The 18,462-nt window shown below is 46.4% G+C and overlaps 1 long non-coding RNA gene across 1 annotated transcript in view; it reads left to right on the top strand.

Annotated features, from left to right (window-relative positions):
* Positions 1 to 8,063, top strand: part of LOC137629185 (uncharacterized) — a 48,987-nt gene extending 40,924 nt beyond the window's left edge. The window contains exon 3 of the long non-coding RNA XR_011041476.1: positions 6,739 to 8,063. This is a non-coding gene — a long non-coding RNA (uncharacterized lncRNA). The remainder of the gene's footprint in view (positions 1 to 6,738) is intronic.
* Positions 8,064 to 18,462: the final 10,399 nt, after the last annotated feature.

Raw genomic sequence — 18,462 nt, forward strand, 5'->3', positions numbered from 1 at the left:
GTTCGCGCGCAGTAGCGCACAGGCGCTCTCCTGAGTTGCAGCCACCAGACTCGCCTCGCCAGCGCGCTCCTGCTCGTCAACGCTCGCCTGCTCGCCAGCACGCTCCTGATCGTCAGCTCTCTCCTGCTCGCCAGCACTCTCCTGTTAGCAGTCAGCGCCCTTCTGTTCCTGCTGCGCGCCAGGCACGCCATCGGTCTCCTGAGCGCACACAATCTCCTGCTCGTCAGCGCGCACCTGCGCACCTTGTTCCTGATGCGCGCCAACGCTCGCCCACGCGCCCTAGATCTTCGGATCTGGACGCAGGTAGGGACCTTACTCCTTCGCCTCGCCCGCGCGCTCCCGTGCGCCCATCTTCGCCTGCGCAACAACGCGCACGCTCCCCGGTGCGCACTTCAAGAGTTCCTGCGCGCCTGCGCGCCCACGAGCCTTCATCTCTTGAGCCCGTCCGCGAGCATTCGCCTTTGCGCGTTTCCTTGCCACCTGATCCTCACCCCAGCTGTCTACACGTCGTCACCCTCCTGCGCGCCAACGATCTCCTGAGCGCCCGTACGATCCTTCGCCTGCGAGCAAACACTCGCCAACGCGCCAACGCGCCAGCGCGCCCATGACTTGGATCGCCATAGGTCTCCGAGGCGCATACACGCCAAATCGCCTCTGTGCGGTCGATCGCCTGCGTGTACTACGCGCCATCGTTCTCCAACGCGCCATCACTCGCCAACGCGCCATCGTTCTTCAACGCGCCATCACTCGCCAACGCGCCATCGCTCACCGACGTGCCAGCGTTCGCCAACGCGCCATCGCTTGCCCACGCGCCATAGATCTCTTGCGCGTCACCATTCTCCTGACCGACAGCGATCTCCTCTACCCTCGCGGGCTTATTCACCTGCGCGCCCACGCTCACCTTCAACTGCGCGCCCCCTCGCCAGCGCGCCCATTCGCCCGCGCGCCCTTTCGCCCGCGCGCGTTTATCCCCGTGCGACTGTGCGCCCGCACTCCAGCAGCCACCCGCGCGCGAGTCCTTGGATGCTCCATCGCGCGAGCGCCAGCGCGACCCCCGTTCTTGCTGGGTTCCGCATCTCGTGCCTGCGACAGGGACGCGTACTTCCAGATCACCATCAGGGTCGCCCCCGCGCAAGCGCAGGTCTCTCACCCAGGACCAGGAAGAGTCTTCGGAGAGGTTTAGGCAACATTCTTCCCTTTCTTCTTTACAGGTAGGGCCCGTTGCGTCCACTCCGAAGGATCAGGCGATCCCCTTCCCTCCAGCGGGGATTACGGACACTGCATCCGTCACCCGTCTGTCTTGGTTTGATCACCTGATGAAAGCGGTGGTGCAGGCTGTGAAGCCAGCCCTCACTGATCTGGGACTCAAGCCAAGGACATACTCGCCCCCGCTGAAGAGAAGGAGAGGAGTGGACTTCGTGGTGACTTCTCCCAGGGAGAAGTTGGCTCCTAAGAGGTCCGTCAGGAAGGCTCCATCCCCTTCGCGGTCGTTTTCTCCTTCTCCTGTGGACGAAGCCTTTCCGTCCTCAGGAGAGTCCAGCGAGGCGAGGGCCTCTCCCACGGCACCAATGGGAGGAACCCCTCCTCGAGGAAGAGAAACGTCTCGCGTGGAAGGTACCTTCCAGACCTCTTTGCTGGAGTCCTGTATCCCGCCCAGGAGGGAACCCAAGGACCCAAAGACGATACCTAAGTTGTCTTTGCGGATTCGTCCAGAGCCAACCAGACCCCGGGAGAACGTCCACGTGTCTCCCCAAGAAGAGCCTCTGGGGACGGGAGACTTAGCTGCCAGTCCACAGGGAGGAGAGCAGCATGAGTCTGAGCATGCCTTCTGGCAGGTATTGAATCTGATGAGGCAACTCAACAGGTTCAAGGACCCGGAGATTGCCCCTCGCGAAGGCAAGGATACGGTCCTAGACCAAGTCTATGGTACCCAGAAACCCCCAAGGGCCAGCGCGGCTTTGCCTTGATCCCAGGGGGTGAAGAGTGCCAGAGACAAGGTCGAAGCTCAGCTCGCGGACCTCGCCTCCTCCAGCCGTTCTCTGCCGAGAACAGACTCCTCCCTCCTCCTTGTTTACAGCAGAGATGGTATTTTGAGATCATGGGGGAGTCCAGCTTAGCTCTTCCCCTCCACCACTCGATGGAAGAGCTCACAAGGGGAACTCCGCTTGAGAAGCTCTCCTCCCGGCAGGTGACATTCTCGGCTTCGGAGATCCTGAGCCAGGAGAAGGTCGCGAAGTGTGCCATGCAGGCCACTTCGTGGCTGGACGTCTGGCTGGGTTCTCTGGGCATCCTATTGCGCTCCGAGGACTTGTCTAAGGAGAGCAATAGGAAGGCCCTGGAGACCCTCCTCTCGGGCACTCGCTCCATCGAGTTCCTGGCCCACCAGGTTACCAACCTGTGGGCCAACTCGATCTTGAAGCAACGTGATGCGGTGACCGAGAAGTTCCATCCGAAGGTCCCCACTATGGATGTCTGCAGGCTCAGACACTCCTCCATCCTTGGAGGAAACTTGTTTGAGCCCAAGGACGTGGAACGCACAGCTGAGAGGTGGAGGAAGTCGAACCAGGATTCGCTCCTCCAGAGGGCCCTCTCATCTCGGCCCTACAAGCCTCCAGCTCCACAACAACATCAACAGCAGCCTCGCAGGACACCGAAGCAGGCTCCGGCAGCTAAGACGAAGGTGTCTAAGCCTCAGCCCTTTCCTGTCAAGGACCAGAGGGGTGGTAAGTCCTCCAAGGGAGGCAAGACTCCTAGAGGGAGCGGCCGTGGCCATAAACGCTAGGAGTGGCAGTCCCCCCGGGTGTCCACCTGTGGGGGGATGCCTACAAAGTTGCGTGCACAGGTGGCAGCAACATGGGGCCGATTCTTGGACGGTGTCTGTGATCGGCTAAGGTTATCGCGTCCCATTCACAACATCTCAACCTCCCCTGACAGCGAATCCAGTGTCGTTGAGCTCCTATGCCATGGGATCGGCAAAGGGGCTAGCCCTTTGGGCGGAAGTCGAGACCATGCTCATGAAGGATGCTCTCCAAGAGGTCGTCGACGGCTCCCCAGGCTTCTTCAGTCGACTCTTTCTTGTAAAGAAGGCGTCTGGAGGCTGGAGACCCGTCATCGATCTCTCAGCTCTGAACAAGTTTGTCAAGCAAACTTCGTTCAGCATGGAAACAGCGGACACGGTCAGACTTGCAGTGAGACCACAAGACTTCATGTGCACGCTGGATCTGAAGGACGCGTACTTCCAGATCCCAATCCATCTGTCTTCCAGGAAGTACTTGAGATTCAGGCTAGACAGCAAGACCTACCAGTTCAAGGTACTGTGCTTCGGTCTCTCCACAGCACCTCAGGTGTTCACCAGAGTGTTCCCCTCGATTTCGTCATGGGCGCACAGGAACGGCATCCGTCTCCTCCGATATCTGGACGACTGGCTGATCCTGGCAGACTCGGAGTCGACCCTTTTTCGACACCGAGACAGGCTTCTGGGACTTTGCCAAGATCTGGGGATCATGGTAAATCTCGAGAAGCCCTCTCTGCAGCCGTCCCAGCGACTGGTTTATCTAGGCATGTTATTAGACACCAATCTCCACAAAGCCTTTCCATCAGACGACAGGATAGCAAGGCTGAGGAGGGTGGCAGAGCCCTTCCTCAGGCGGGAAGAGCTTCCAGCCCAATCATGGTTACGTCTTTTAGGTCACCTAGCCTCCCTGGCCCGTCTGGTCCCGAACGGCCGTCTCAGGATGAGATCCCTGCGATGGCGGCTCGAGTCCCGGTGGATTCAGGGCTCCGATTCCCCGGACTCCCTGGTCCCTATAGGACCCACGGAACAGGCGGACCTGCGGTGGTGGCTGATCGACAAAAACCTACGAAAGGGAGTGGATCTTCCTGTCCTTCCCCCGGATTTGACACTGTTTTCGGACGCGTCAAAAGAAGGGTGAGGGGCCCACATTCTGAACCAGAGAGTTTCAGGCCTTTGGTCAGAATCAGAAAAGTACATACACATCAACCTTCTAGAGATGAAGGCCGTGTATCTGGCTCTTCAACAGTTCCAACGGACCCTGGCGGGCCACTCCGTGGTGGTGATGAGTGACAACACCACAGTAGTGACTTATATCAACAAGCTGGGAGGTACCTTTTCACAACAGCTATCCCATCTTGCAGTAGAGATTCTGAGGTGGTCCGAAGTCCACTCGATAACACTATCAGCTCGTTTCATTCCTGGCAAGAGGAATGTGCTCGCCGACAGTCTGAGCAGAGCTTCGCAGATAGTGAGTACCTAGTGGTCTTTGGATCCTCAGATAGCCAACAAAGTCCTGACTTTGTGGGGTTCCCCGACGGTGGACCTGTTTGCGACAGCCTTGAATTTCAAGCTGCCTCTGTACTGCTCCCCAGTCCCGGACCCCAAGGCTCTCAGGCAAGATGCTTTCCAACAGTGGTGGGACAACATCGACGTGTACGCCTTCCCACCGTTTTGTCTGATGAGAAGGGTGCTCAACAGGACCAGACTATCGGTCAACCTGTCTATGACCCTGATAGCTCCGCCATGGCATCACGCGGAATGGTTCCCGGACCTTCTGCAACTCCTGACGGAACTTCCGAGAGAACTTCCCCCACGACACGAGCTACTCAGACAGCCACATTGCAACATCTTCCACAAAGCCGTAGCCTCGCTTCGGCTTCACGCCTGGAGACTATCCAGCGTCTCCTCACAGAGAGAGGCTTTTCGCAACAGGTTGCGGAAAGAAGGTCTCGTCACCTGCGAAATTCCTCCACGGGAGCCTACCAGGCGAAGTGTAGAGTCTTCTGTGGTTGGTGTCCTGGGAGGGGTATCTCTCCACTCGATGCCACTATTCCAGCAATAGCGGAGTTCCTCGTGTATTTGCGAGAAGAAATGCGCCTTTCGGTCTTGGCGGTGAAAGGCTATCGCTCAACCATTTAGGCTGAAAGGAGTGGACATTTCTTCCTCGCTAGAACTCTCTTTACTCATACGTAGCTATGAGCTTACCTGCCCTCAGTCGGAAGTGAGACCTCCTCCATGGAACGTGGTTCGGGTTCTCAGGGTTCTGAAGAGACCTCCCTTCGAACCATTACGCCAGGCCTCTGATCGCCACCTAACCTGGAAGACGGCTTTCCTACTCGCATTGGCCTCTGCCAAACGAGTTAGTGAACTTCATGGTCTCTCATACGACATCGCCCATTCAAGGCGATGGGGTGAGGTAACGTTCAGGTTTGTCCCTGAGTTTGTTGCCAAGACTCAGAACCCTGGAGTGCCAGACCCACGGTTCAACTCCTTCAGGGTCACGAGTCTCCGTTCTGTAACAAGTGACCCAGACCATCTGCTATTATGCCCAGTGAGGAGTCTGAGGCGTTACTTGAAGAGGACAGCTGCAGTTCGTCCCCGCGTGCAAGCGTTGTTTGTAAGCACGGGAAGGACTAAGAAGAGGGTCACCAAGAACACCATCTCGGCTTGGATTCGAAGGGTTATCCATCACGCCCTGAATCCAGACCCTCCTCCGTCACGTCGCCCTAGGGCACACGACGTCAGGGGCATCGCTACGTCCCTGGCCTTTAAGAGAAACTTCTCTGTAACGCAGGTGCTACAAGCTGGGGTCTGGAAGCGTCAAACAACCTTCACAGCCCACTACCTGCAGGACGTGACCCACAGAAGCCTCGATACCTTTTCTATCGGCCCCGTGGTGGCTGCACAACAGCTGGTCTAACCTCAGGCTCCTTAGTGGACAAGTAGCAGAAGGTTGAGGGCATTGTTACCCAGTCTTAGTCTGCGTGAATGAAAGAGTATGTCTGGCCCTTACTTCTTTCTTCATCCTCCCCTCTCTTGGGGAAAGCAGCATCCTGGTCTCTGCATAGCTGACCTCAACCTCTGCAGGTAAACCATGCTCCCTTGTGTTCCTAGTATTAAGTTAATACTGTTGCGTCCCCCATACCCTGACGAGGTGGTATTGGGAACGTTCTAGCCTAGAATTCCACCTAAAGGACTCCAGGTCAACTTCCTAGGTCGAGTCACACTCTTCCTCCACACACAACTTATGTAGGCCACATGTTCCTTGCGGTGCAAGGAACTTGTGAGGTGCAGGGACTCTTTTTCTCGAGTGCTACTCACTCGGATTCTGAGTCCCCGGGTAAAGCCAAAGCCAGTAAGGCTGGGGACTTTCCACCCTTCCTAAGGGGTAAGTCACCCTATGTAAATAGCGTGGTTTGTATTTCGGTTACGGAACAAATGACAAATTCGGAGATTATTTGTATTTTTCCTAACCATACAAACCTTAGCTATTTACACATATTTGCCCGCCAGCCCTGTCCCCCAAGACAAGTCCTACCTCTAAGTGAAGTGAGACAATTCACCGGTGTGTGGGGGGGGGAGGGGTAGCAAGCTACCCCTTCCCCTACCCCCTTGCTAACTAGCGCGGAGGTAGTTAACCGTCGTTAAAAATCTATTGGCTCGTCATTTTCAGCTATGCCGAAAGTAAACCTTATGTAAATAGCTAAGGTTTGTATGATTAGGAAAAATACAAATTATCTCCGAATTTGTCATTTTTAATGGCTATTGTACAGTATTTGGTTTTCAACGTAGGTAATCATACTTAGCTAGTTAAAAAGTACTTGGAATTTCTTTGGTGTTTTTAAGAATACATTTTATTTTTTTATAGACTTGGGTTTAATGATGATTTGTTGGTAACATATCTTGTGACTTTTTGAAAACCTAACTATATCCCTTTCTTTCAGGTTAAACTTGGACACCTGCATGTGGAAGTAGTGCAGTATCCACAAAGTTGATATCACTGCACATCAAGAATTTCATAATCTAGGAGAAAATTGTGTACTGAATTCTACGTGGCAGAGGAACCTAGGAATTGTGTTTTAAAGGATACAGGATTTTTTGCATAATAATTTCAGTTATAGGGATTCCTCTTAGTTTTGAAAATACTCATAGTTGTGTAAGTGTAGTCATAAATGAGGCTCTAAGTGGACAATGTATTCGTAAATAAAAAGCCGATTTTTTTAACAACAGTTCCAAAACTTGTTTATTTTGCTGTGCTAAAGTTTCTTCTTGTTCAGCTGTATTGCATACCATCTGGAAACAATCATTAGTATTGTTAGAAGCTTTTGAAAGAATGAATTAAATTAAGATTCAATTTGATCCACATAATGGGAGTAACAACTAATATTAACTTTGAATACAAGTAACTAAGGTCACAATTTAATTCTTGCAATAGTTATACCTTTCGAAGTTTACTCTGAGCCTCATTTAGAATCTTATTCTCATCAATATGTTGACATTTTAACATTGTTGCTTATGAAAAGTATAATTATTAATATACAGTATATTTTATCAATGCTAAAGAAAGGTTATGTTAGTTTTTTAGTTGAAGGCTGTTAGTTTTTAATTATTTTGACCAATCTGATTTCCAGTCAAACAGTTCTTTAATTGTAACATTTTTAATTTTGATCTTTTATTTGAACTAGTTTTTAAAGTTGAAGGATTGAAGTTCAATTTAGATATCTAAACAACCTATTTTCTGAATGGCCATATTCTTTGAAATTTTAGTTTGCATTTTAATCTGATGATTATGTGATTGGTTTCAATTTATAGGTAAAAGTAGAGTTATCAGTCCAATTAGATGTTTTCATCTAGAAGGTGCAAATAATGAGCATTTAATTCATTAGTGCAAGTCATCATAGTGTTTCTCCCCAAGTTCTCACTATTGTTTGATTACGGAGTTTCAGCTGTAATAACCAAATTTGATTTTCCATGTTGCATAGTGTTAAATCTGATACAATTGAATGATTAGTGAGCACCCATTCAATGTTGATGAATTATTTGGATTAGTTAGAATATTTAGATTGTTCAGATATCGTGAAGATGATAGATAGATAGCTTAACAGTTTCATAAATAGTTTATTTAAAAACGCCCTTACCTTGCAATGCGTTGAACGGGAGCTGGAGATCCGCTCAAGCTTGATAGTTTCTTTTAGTGTCTGTAACCTTACCATCCTTTTGAGCTTGGGATTGAGGGATTAGGGAAGCTTATTTCTCTATCTTCTGGGTCATCAACACCCATTGCCTGGCCCTACTTGGTCCTAGTTTGAGTGAGAGATGGCTCAGGTGCTGATTTTATGTATATTAGTCAGACTCTAGGGTATTGTAACCTTTACATTGTTATTTTTAATTTGGTATTTAGGTTATAGTGATGACTTGTTTAAGATGGAAGTTGTCATTAAAACTTTTCTAGCATATTACCTTTGAAGAAACTAATAAAAAAATATTGTCATTAAAGATGTTTTCTAAAATTTGTCATTGTCGTTGGTCTAGGTGATAGCTACAGGTAGCATTTAGGAAACCAAGCATTATTGGAATACATAGAATTTATTTTCTTTAATGTTGTTTTTGAATAAGTGCGTTGGTAGCAATTCTCGCTCTTCATTCCTTTGATTTTTATTATTATAACAGGGTCAATCTTCAGGTGTTCTTTTGCTGAAGAGAATAGCTCCTCCTGTAGAACAGGGTAACTATTTTTGTAAGCTTTTATAAGCTTCTGTGTAACATACCAAGTAGCTGCTTGTATTCTAGATGGTAGTTTGTATTTTGGCTGGTAATTAATATGATGTTTAGATATCAGTTATCCTAATGCCATCCTATTGGATTCTAATATAGAAAGGGCATTTCTGGGCTCCGACCTGTGCCGCGCAGTGAAATACTCCTAGAGCACTTATTTCTAAGGAATATAACTGCTATATATTACCAGAGAAAAAAAGCATAGGAATGCCAGGTTGAACCCAGCTCGCTCACCTATATAAGGTGTCGGTATAAAATACTGGGGCGTGATAATTCACAACCAGAGGTCTCGCACTATTTAGATATCTCCTCTTCAAAATCCCCGCCACAGCGAGGTGCCGTTCAACACTACTACCACTAACCCAACCCACGCCAGTGACGACACTCCTTTATAGCACTTGTTGTTATTAAGTCCAACATGTTTTTTTTCTCGTGTTTATCCTTGGATTTATCATTATTTTATAATCGATGGCCGATTCCCATGATACCCCATCGAAGTTAAGTACTTTATCCATGTATGTAAGCGAGATTGGGCAGTGTAACCTCTGTTTTTATTAATGGAGAAGTGTTTATATATGAACGGCGTTCCCGTTCTTACCGTTCATGGTTCGGCTCTGCCCTTTTTTCTCGTTAGTTCGTCAGTCATTAATATTTGTTCGAACTTTTAGGAGTTTTTTCCTTACATTTATATAGTACACCGTCTTTATGCTTTCATCTAGCATTAATTTTATGTTATCCTATGATATCAGTGTTAGCGTTTCATCAAGGAGTAGGTTATGTTGGTATGCCTGCATTCGTGCATATTGGTGGATTGCGTCACCTTTGAGATTGTTTCGCTAGTTCTAGGAAGACGACCATCTCACTTATTATTATTAAACATTTTAGTTTTATTTCGTACGCTCCACCTAGTTTTACATTTGGTTCGAGTGGGACTCGCGTATTTTGTTGTTTTTACTGTTCGATCTACCGCTTCAGTAACTAGGTTGGTACCCCTGCTTTCCATCTGCTGATGGCGTCATGCTTCCTCCCTTACCACTCGCCCGAGTCCCTCTCTCGCCATATTATTTCTGCATGCCTAACCTTACTTACGTGATTTCGCTTTTAATTCATTAATTATTTTTATGTATTTGTGCATTGATATTATATTTATTGCTTTACTCCGTTATGATCATATTTTTGGGATTTTCATGTCATGTTGAGGGGATCTCCAGTTGGTAGCCCTGTCTACCACTACGCACTGGTGATTCCCCGGTACCATACCCCCCCCCCCCACAGGTTGGGGAGGCTATTCCATCCCCCCCTCCTCCAGTGTACACCCTTCCTCTCACTCGATGGTTGTTGGTTATGACATACGGGTCAAGTATGCTTGTTCCTCAGTCTTTTCTCAACGTTCCGACATATTGAGGACTGAGTGTACCCACGGGGTGTGACTTAGTCTCATTCATTCATACCGGGCTGTTTCGTCTCCTCCCCTCCCATCGCCCCGATTGGCCATCGGTCGGGGGAGGGGGAGGGCCGGGACCACCGGGGACTATCACACGTGATTAGTCGGTATGACTGCACCTTGGTGTAACTTTTGCTTTTAGCTATGGTTGTAAGAATGAGCACTTAAATTAGGAGTGTCCCCACCTACGGTACCTCCTGCTATTATCGTCCGCATAGGACTTATTAATATCATTATATTATATTCTACATGAATCATTACCTTCGTCCCGGTACCTCTGGTTGGGTAGTGGGGGTTCCATTGGCTCCCCCGCGCTCTCCCGTGGTACCCTCCCGTCATCAGACATCGGAGCCTCCGAGCTCTTAAATACAAGATCTGTTGACACTGATTAATTAATATCCTCCCTCCGGGAGCCCTATTCAATTACAGACATTAGTTTTAGATCATAACTGGAGTTTTCTATTTATGTATTTTAAGGATGTATCTTAGGTTACTTTAAGTTTACTTTAAGTTACTTTTAAGTTTACTTTAAGTTACTTTAAGTTTACTTTACCTACCCTGTTCCCTTTTTATTTTATACCTCCCTGGTAATGACGGGACGGTATATTCCTCGCTATGACAATATTATTTCATTGATAATCTTATCTTATTACGGAATTGTTTCAACATTTCCCCGGTTACTATACCGGTTCGAAATTTTGTTCATAGCCTTTTGTCCCGATTTCATATCGGTCTATTTTAAGAATCCGGAACACCCGGATCTTTTTAGGTTATTAACCTATTATGGGATACTCACGTATCTGTATTTTATTCTATACTTCCCAAGTAGCGACGGGATAGTGTATTTCAAGCTATGGCAATATTATTTCATTGATAACCTTAACTTCTTACGGGATTGTTTTAACAATGTCAGTTTATTTATAAGTTATTCCCCGGTTACTAAACCGGTCCTAGAGTTGTTCATAGCCTTTTGTCCCGGTTTCATATCGGTCTACTTTAAGAACCCGGAACACCCGGATCCTTTTAGGTTACTAACCTATTATGGGACACTCACGTATCTTTCTTTTATTCTATACTTTCCAAGTAGCAACGGGATAGTATATTTCTCGCTATGACAATATTTTTTCATTGATAACCTTAACTTATTATGGAATTGTTTTAACAAAGTCAGTTAATTTATGATAAGTTTTTCCCCGGTTACTGTACCGGTCTGAACTTTGTTCATAGTCTTTTGTCCCGATTTCATATTGGTCTAATTCAAGAATTCGGAGCATCCGGATCTCTTTAGGTTACTGACCTGCTATGGGATACTTATGTATCTTTATGATATTCTATACTTTCCCAGTACCGACGGGATAGTATATTTCGCGCTATGACAATATTATTTCATTGATAATCTTCACCTTTTATGGAATTATTTTGACAATGTCAGTTAATTTATGAAAGTTTTCTCCCCGGTTATTATACCGGTCCGAAATTTTGTTCATAGCCTTTTGTCCCGGTTTCATACCGGTCTATTTTAAGAATTCGGAACACTCGGATCTTTTTGGGTTACTACCCTACTATGGGACACTGTAGGTGCCCCTGTCGTTACTATCTATAATTATAACTTCGGATATATTATTTTGGGATTTTCATTTTATTTCCTTTGTGATTGGTCGATTTAAACATTTATTCTCGATCTATTTATTTTACATTCCCAACGGAGTTACCTTGTTCATTAGTAACGATATACCCTCTTTCGGAGCTCGCAGTCTTCCATGACTTCTACCTTGGCGACTCTTTAGATCTGGGTTGGCGGGTTTGCCTGGAGTGTCAGGGCAAAGAGATCCTGTGTCTCTTCCTTTTAGGGTTTTCAAGGAAGCACGTGGCTGATGTCGGGCCACGTCCCGTTGTCCCTAAAGTTAAAGCTACCTGCCAGCCCTAGCAAAGACTCACAGGTCTTCCAAATCACCAAACCAGTTAAGACTTCTCTTGGGCCGAGAGCGAAGCCCGGCCTGAAACCTACGACCCCGGAGGCTCCCTTCGATCCGGCAGCCCTTTCAAGATTGATGCATGGCCTCTCGTGGCATGGTTAGTTTCAACCTGACCTTTCATTAGAAGAGGCCAGCGACCGATCCCAGGGATGAGGTAGAAATTTATTTCTATTTGAACACGATGTTGTGCTGATATTTATCCATATATATACATATATATATAATTTACGGACCTCTGTAGCTCACTGGCTCAAACCTCGTGTCACATACCGAGTCACCACGATTATAGGATGGAAGATTCCTGGTGCCTCTGTGAACTTGACAATTGAATGGAATTATTGCCCATTAGGGGGAAGTGAGTGCTAAACCAGATAGCCTCATACAGGGTCTCATTTGTTATGGGCTACCTCAACAGCACAATATATCATCCCGGATGCCTCTAGGCTCCCGGAATTCGTCGAAAGCAATCCGTGGAAGGGGGCCTTGCACTCTCCCTTCAAAGATGGTATGTTAACCATCGAATGGTTTGGCACCCGGACTGTAGAAGATTTTGAATTCTACCCGCCGGGTCTACAGTTCCCTCTCTCTAGTTTCGCATGCCTTACCGAGGAGACACTCGTAAGGTTTGACAAGGTCCCCAAAGAAACCAAAATGTACCCAAAGGGGCAGGCTCAGTCCACCTGGGTCCGGCCCTTAAACGAGTGGGAGTGTGTTAACACTACGTTAACACCTCACAAGAGCCCGTACACGATGTTTCTAGTGGAGGAGTAAACCCCTACTCCGTGTGTCACTAAGATATCGGACCTTGCTCGGCAGGCAGTAAACGAGGACAAGCCATTACCGCAGCTGAAGGAAACGCATCCGACCTCCCTCCTGTCCCTGGGGGATCACGATTGCTGGGCTAACGCCCCGGCGACCTTCACATTGGGTAAATTAAGCGCTGACTGTGCTCCCATTCAGTTCAGTGAGTGGCTACCCAGGCTTCCGGAATCTCTGATATGCCTCGAGCTCGAAGCCTGTATGCGCCTGAGTGGACCTATCAACTCGGCTACAATGGCAGAAAAGACCTCTTTAATGTATGAAGAAGAACCACCTTTTAAGGTCTTGACAAAGTCATTACTTCAAACCTTACTGTCTGATTCCTACGACTTCTTTGCGGCCAGACGTCGTTGCTGTAGGCATGTCTTGTCTGAGGCCACTATCAGACATGAGCCTAACAAGCTCATTAAAGCCCCAGTCTGGAGCTGCTAGGGTCAATCAGAGCCTCAAGGTTCGATGGGCTTAGTCCCCAAGCACAAGTTCGAACCGGCCAGCAACCAATCTCGAGGTAGAAAGAGTCTGAGATCTTTCCATTCCTTCCAATCCGGCAGTCCCAACAGGTGGTTCACACCATCCCGGTGGCACAAGGGAGTCAACCTTTCACTTCGAAGGGTCAACCCCAACAGCAATACGTGCTGGTTCCTCAGTCCCAAGTAGCAACTACCTCCTATGCTACTTCCCCAGCCCTTAGGCCCACCTTTGAAACTCAGGGTGCTTTCCAGGGTTACCAGCGCCCCAGAGGCGCTAGCTCGAGAGGAACTTTTCGCAACAGCTACTCTCGAGGCCGGGGAGGTAAATCCGCAGCAAATCATTGGGGGTTCTCAGGTAGGGGTAGGACTTTACATCTTCCGGAACCGTTGAACGTTCAACATTTGGGCTTTCAGTATAATTTCCAAAGGTCTGGGGTGGAGTTGGATAGAATGGCCCCCTCCACCAACCAGTTTTCATCAACATCCAACGGAAGAGCTAGTCTTATATGAAAACGATTTATTGCAAAAGGAAGCAATAAAGAAAGTAAATCGTTTGTAATTTCAGGATCACTTGTTCAGCGGGCCAAAGAAAGACTCAGAATAGCGAAGAGTAATCCTAGACCTGTCGCTTCTGAATTCTTACATTTAATGCGACAAGTTTCACATGCTGACCATCTCTCAGGTGCGGACCTTGCTTCTCTGTGGGGCCGTCACCTCCCCTATGGATCTTGCAGACGTTTGCTATCATGTTCCGAAAGCAAGGCATTTTCGTCCGTTTCTAGGCTTCAACTAGGCAAACTGCCTCACAGCAACTACAGAGTGATAATCTCTTACAACAGTTTTGGTTCCAAATCAACTTCGAGAAATCTCGTTTAGTCCCGAGGACAAGTTTCAATGGTTAGGATTCAATGGGTTCTATGCTCCCACACTCTGTCTCCCAACAGCCAAGAGGAACGGTATAGCAAAACACAATAAGTTTTCTCAAAGACAAATTGTCTTCCAGAAGAAATCAAGAGAGAATCCTGGGTGCCCTCCAGTTTGCCTCAGTAACAGATATACTACTGAAGGCCAGACTGAAAGATATAAGCCGAGTATGGTGCTCCAGGAAAACGAGTAATATCGAGACAATGGGCTCGACTCCAACCAATTCTGAAGAAAAGACTTCAACCATGGACAAAGGTCAAAATCTGGCAAATCAGTTTCCTTACAATATCCACCCCCAAGCTCGTCAATTACACAGACGCCTCCCTAACAGGCGGGGGGGGGGGGGGGATACTCTTAGTACACGAAAGTCCTGGGACTATGGTCGACAATATTCCGCCAACTTCATATCAATGTTTTAGAAGCCATGGCGGTATTTTTGACCTTAAGCAACCGGCTCCAGCCAAAAACCAACATATCAGGTTTCTTCTAGATAGATAGTGGCGGACGCACTTTCGAGGACAACTCCGCTGGAGTCGGAGTGGTCACTAGACCCAATGTCCTTCAGTTGGATTCTTTCTCAGGTTCCGGATCTCCAGATAGATCTGTTTGCAACAAAGTCCAACTACAACTAGAGTGCTACGTAGCTCCCAGCCCGGATCCTCGGGCTTACGCCACAGGCGCACTATCATTAGTCTGGAACACTTGGGAGAGAATTTACCTATTCCCACCAATAAATCTGTCGATGAAAGTGTTAGACAAGCTCAGGACTTTCAAAGGCCAAGTTGCTCTAGTAGTCCCCATCTGGCCCAAGCACAACGGGTTTCCCCTTCTGGTGGAACTGGTTCTCCACCTCGAAAGATCCCCAATCCAATACAAACACAAGCAGTACAACTCGCTGTGTGTTAGCTTCCTCAAATTCAGAATGCCCTACCTTTCTGGACTTTATGAAATTTGCAGCTCAAGAGGTGCAGATATTGATCCTCAAATACGTTATTTTTAGAATCAGATAAGAGGGGATCCACCCTTCGACAGTATGATTCGGCTGTTATGAAACTTGCCAGTTTTTAAGGGACTCAAAGGTTGAGACAATGACTATGAATCTGACAGTAACCTTCTTCAGAATTTTATTTGAATCAGACTTAGAGACTTGTACTATTACCACAAATTAAGTCACCCTTGAAGGTTTTACAATTGGCTTTAATATTGCCCTTACAGATTCATACTTCTCATCCATCCCGAGAACCTGCGCCAGATTGAAACCATCAACTCACCATAGCTCAGTTTCCTGGTTTCTGAATGAAGTAATTAAATTGGCTTCAGACACTCTTAACGAGACTTGCCATTATATTCCATTGGTTAGGAAATCCTTGTTCTTAATGAACCTGACTTCTGGCGCCAGAATATCAGAACTTTCAGCCTTGTCTAGAGATCCAGGTCATATTGAATTTTCTCTCGTCAGGGGAAGTACTCCTTTCCCCTGACAAAAGATTTTTAGCGAAAATGAGGACCCCCAGGACAGACGGTTCCCCTGGAAGATGGTCCCACTTCCGCAGGACCCATCTTTATGTCCAGTAAACACTCTGGAAGCCTACTTAAACATATCTCCCGTTCAGTCCTCGGGGCCCTTACCCATTAGAGAAGGTGAAGAACCATCATCCTGAAAGGACTCAGACAGAAGATTCTGCATTTCATTAACGGGCTACCTAGAATCATTCCCACATCACTCCCTTACGTCCATGATATATGAGCTGTAGCTACCTCAGTTAATTACTATGAACTTCACTGGACTTACTAAATATACAGGCCGGAAGTCTCCAACAGTATTTAAACGCCACTGCTTAAAACCTCTGGAAGCCTTATATTTGCTACAGTGGCAGCAGGGAATGTGATTCCTCCTGAACATAGTGAACCTTAATCAACTATGTCTTGCTATCCTCTTACCTGTTATTTTGGATTTTGTTACTTCCTCAGGTATTGTTCCAAGTTTTGGGACCATTTCTCTGGTACTATTTCACTGCGCGGCACAGGTCGGAGCCCAGAAAAGGGATTTTGACGAAGGAAAAATCTATTTCTGGGCGAGAGACCTGTGCCGCCCAGTGAACCCTCCCTTGACTTCCCTCCCAACATGGGCCCCAAACCTTGGGTGCTATGAGGAGTGACGTCACTGGCGTGGGTTGGGTTAGTGGTAGTAGTGTTGAACGGCACCTCGCTGTGGCGGGGATTTTGAAGAGGAGATATCTAAATAGTGCGAGACCTCTGGTTGTGAATTATCACGCCCCAGTATTTTATACCGACACCTTATATAGGTGAGCGAGCTGGGTTCAACCTGGCATTCCTATGCTTTTTTTCTCTGGTAATATATAGCAGTTATATTCCTTAGAAATAAGTGCTCTAGGAGTATTTCACTGGGCGGCACAGGTCTCTCGCCCAGAAATAGATTTTTCCTTCGTCAAAATCCCTTTATTGAAGTGAAAATGGTTATGTCAATTGCTTAGCTATTCACCAGTTATTTGACAGCTTTGCTGAATTTGATTTAGAACAATTTTAGTGTTTGGATGAGTAGAAATGTACTGGTAAAGCTCATTGGAAGGCAAAAAATCTTTATTACTTACTGTACTTCTTTATAGCTTGTTTTTTTTTTTTTTTTCTTTTTTTTTTTCTCAACGATTTTTCAGTTCAGACTTCAGCAGTACCCTGCTTTTTTAATTCTAGTTTTCACTTGTTATAAAATTTTAGAAGTCCTATAGGGTTGAATCTAATCTCATCCTGAATAGTTCCGTCTTGATTTGTTCCTACATCTATTTTTGGAATTTTTTGTAGTTTTCAGTCTAAATGGTATTTTGAAAAAATTTCATCAACTTATTTAAGCAAACTAATGCGTGACCTCGTTTACTTTGATGTTAGTCAGATTTTGACTATGAAAAATTGGATATTGCTAATAAGAACTTAATTGGTTTAGAAAGTTGGGTAAAGGCATATCAGTAAGGGATTTAAGGAAATTTAATTTAACAGCTGTATTATTGTAATATGTATTTAGGACTGTCAAATAAGTTTGAGGAAAATGCTATGTGAATTAGATATGTATTGCCAAATCTTTTTAATTGATGAGAATGGGATTCTTTCTAGTTTTAGGTACCATTATTTATAAAAATGTCTTATCTGTATGAAGAGAACTTCTGAAATTTTGTATTTAAAGGTATGTATGTTTCATGTAGCCCTTCTATCTCTTTCAAAATTTTGTCTGTAAATTAATGAAGTTTCAAAATAAGGCTTTACTCTACTATAACATTTTACCTCTCTGTGATATACTTTAAAGACTTTTTTTATTGCAGCTTCTCTTTACAAATAATTTTTTTCTATTTTCGATTTTATATACTATAGTGACAGTCTTCAATTCCATATTATTTCCATGAGTCTTACTTTCGAATAATGAAATGCTCGTGATTCTGAAGTGCTATTTTCGCGACTTTGAAATAAAAAAGACATTGTCTCTTGTTGTCATGTACCCCATCCATTGGACTGCTTTACTGCCACCAACCTTCCATGTACCAAGAGATATGTGGAGTGTGTTTCCCAGAAAAAAGTGCTACAAAGAAAGGGATTCAGATTTTTTTTCTTGCATTATACTGTCACATAGTTATTTGTTCCTACACTACAGTAAATACAAACCCTCATTCTTTACTATAGGAGATATTCTAGCGCGAGCTGGAAAATACGGCAGAAAACCTTAAGAAGGTCGTTAACGACCGGGCCGGTAGTTATCCTTCTGTTGGGGGTGGGGGACTGCCGGCCGGTAGCTACTGAGTACCTTCAATCAAATTCTAGCCGCCGCAGTGGTAACACCGCTGCTCCCGCTTTTGTTTGACTGGCAGACTAACTTTTCTTTAAGTGTGTTTTTTTCATTAACTTTTTCTTTTACTCTTTAAATAGATGTGATGTCCTCTAATATGAGAAAGTGTCCCGGAATTCCCCCGAAATCTTGTGGCACATTTATGTCACCATCGGAGGTGGATCCTCATTCCCTATGCCCTTCATGCAGAGGTCATAGGTGTGCTGAAGGCTCCCCCTGCCAAGTATGTAAGGAATGGTCACCTACACAGTGGGATAAGTTCATGAAGAGGAGGAAGAAATCCAAGAAGGATTCGTTACCTCCAGGTTCACTGTCGAAAGGTAAAGAGTCTCGGGCCTCTTTTTCAACCTCGCGATCTCTTCCTTCAGACTCTTCCTTGCCCCCTTCCTCCTGGGGGAAGTCAAGGAAGA

This window comes from Palaemon carinicauda, chromosome 37, assembly GCF_036898095.1.
Source record: "Palaemon carinicauda isolate YSFRI2023 chromosome 37, ASM3689809v2, whole genome shotgun sequence".
NCBI lineage: Eukaryota > Metazoa > Arthropoda > Malacostraca > Decapoda > Palaemonidae > Palaemon > Palaemon carinicauda.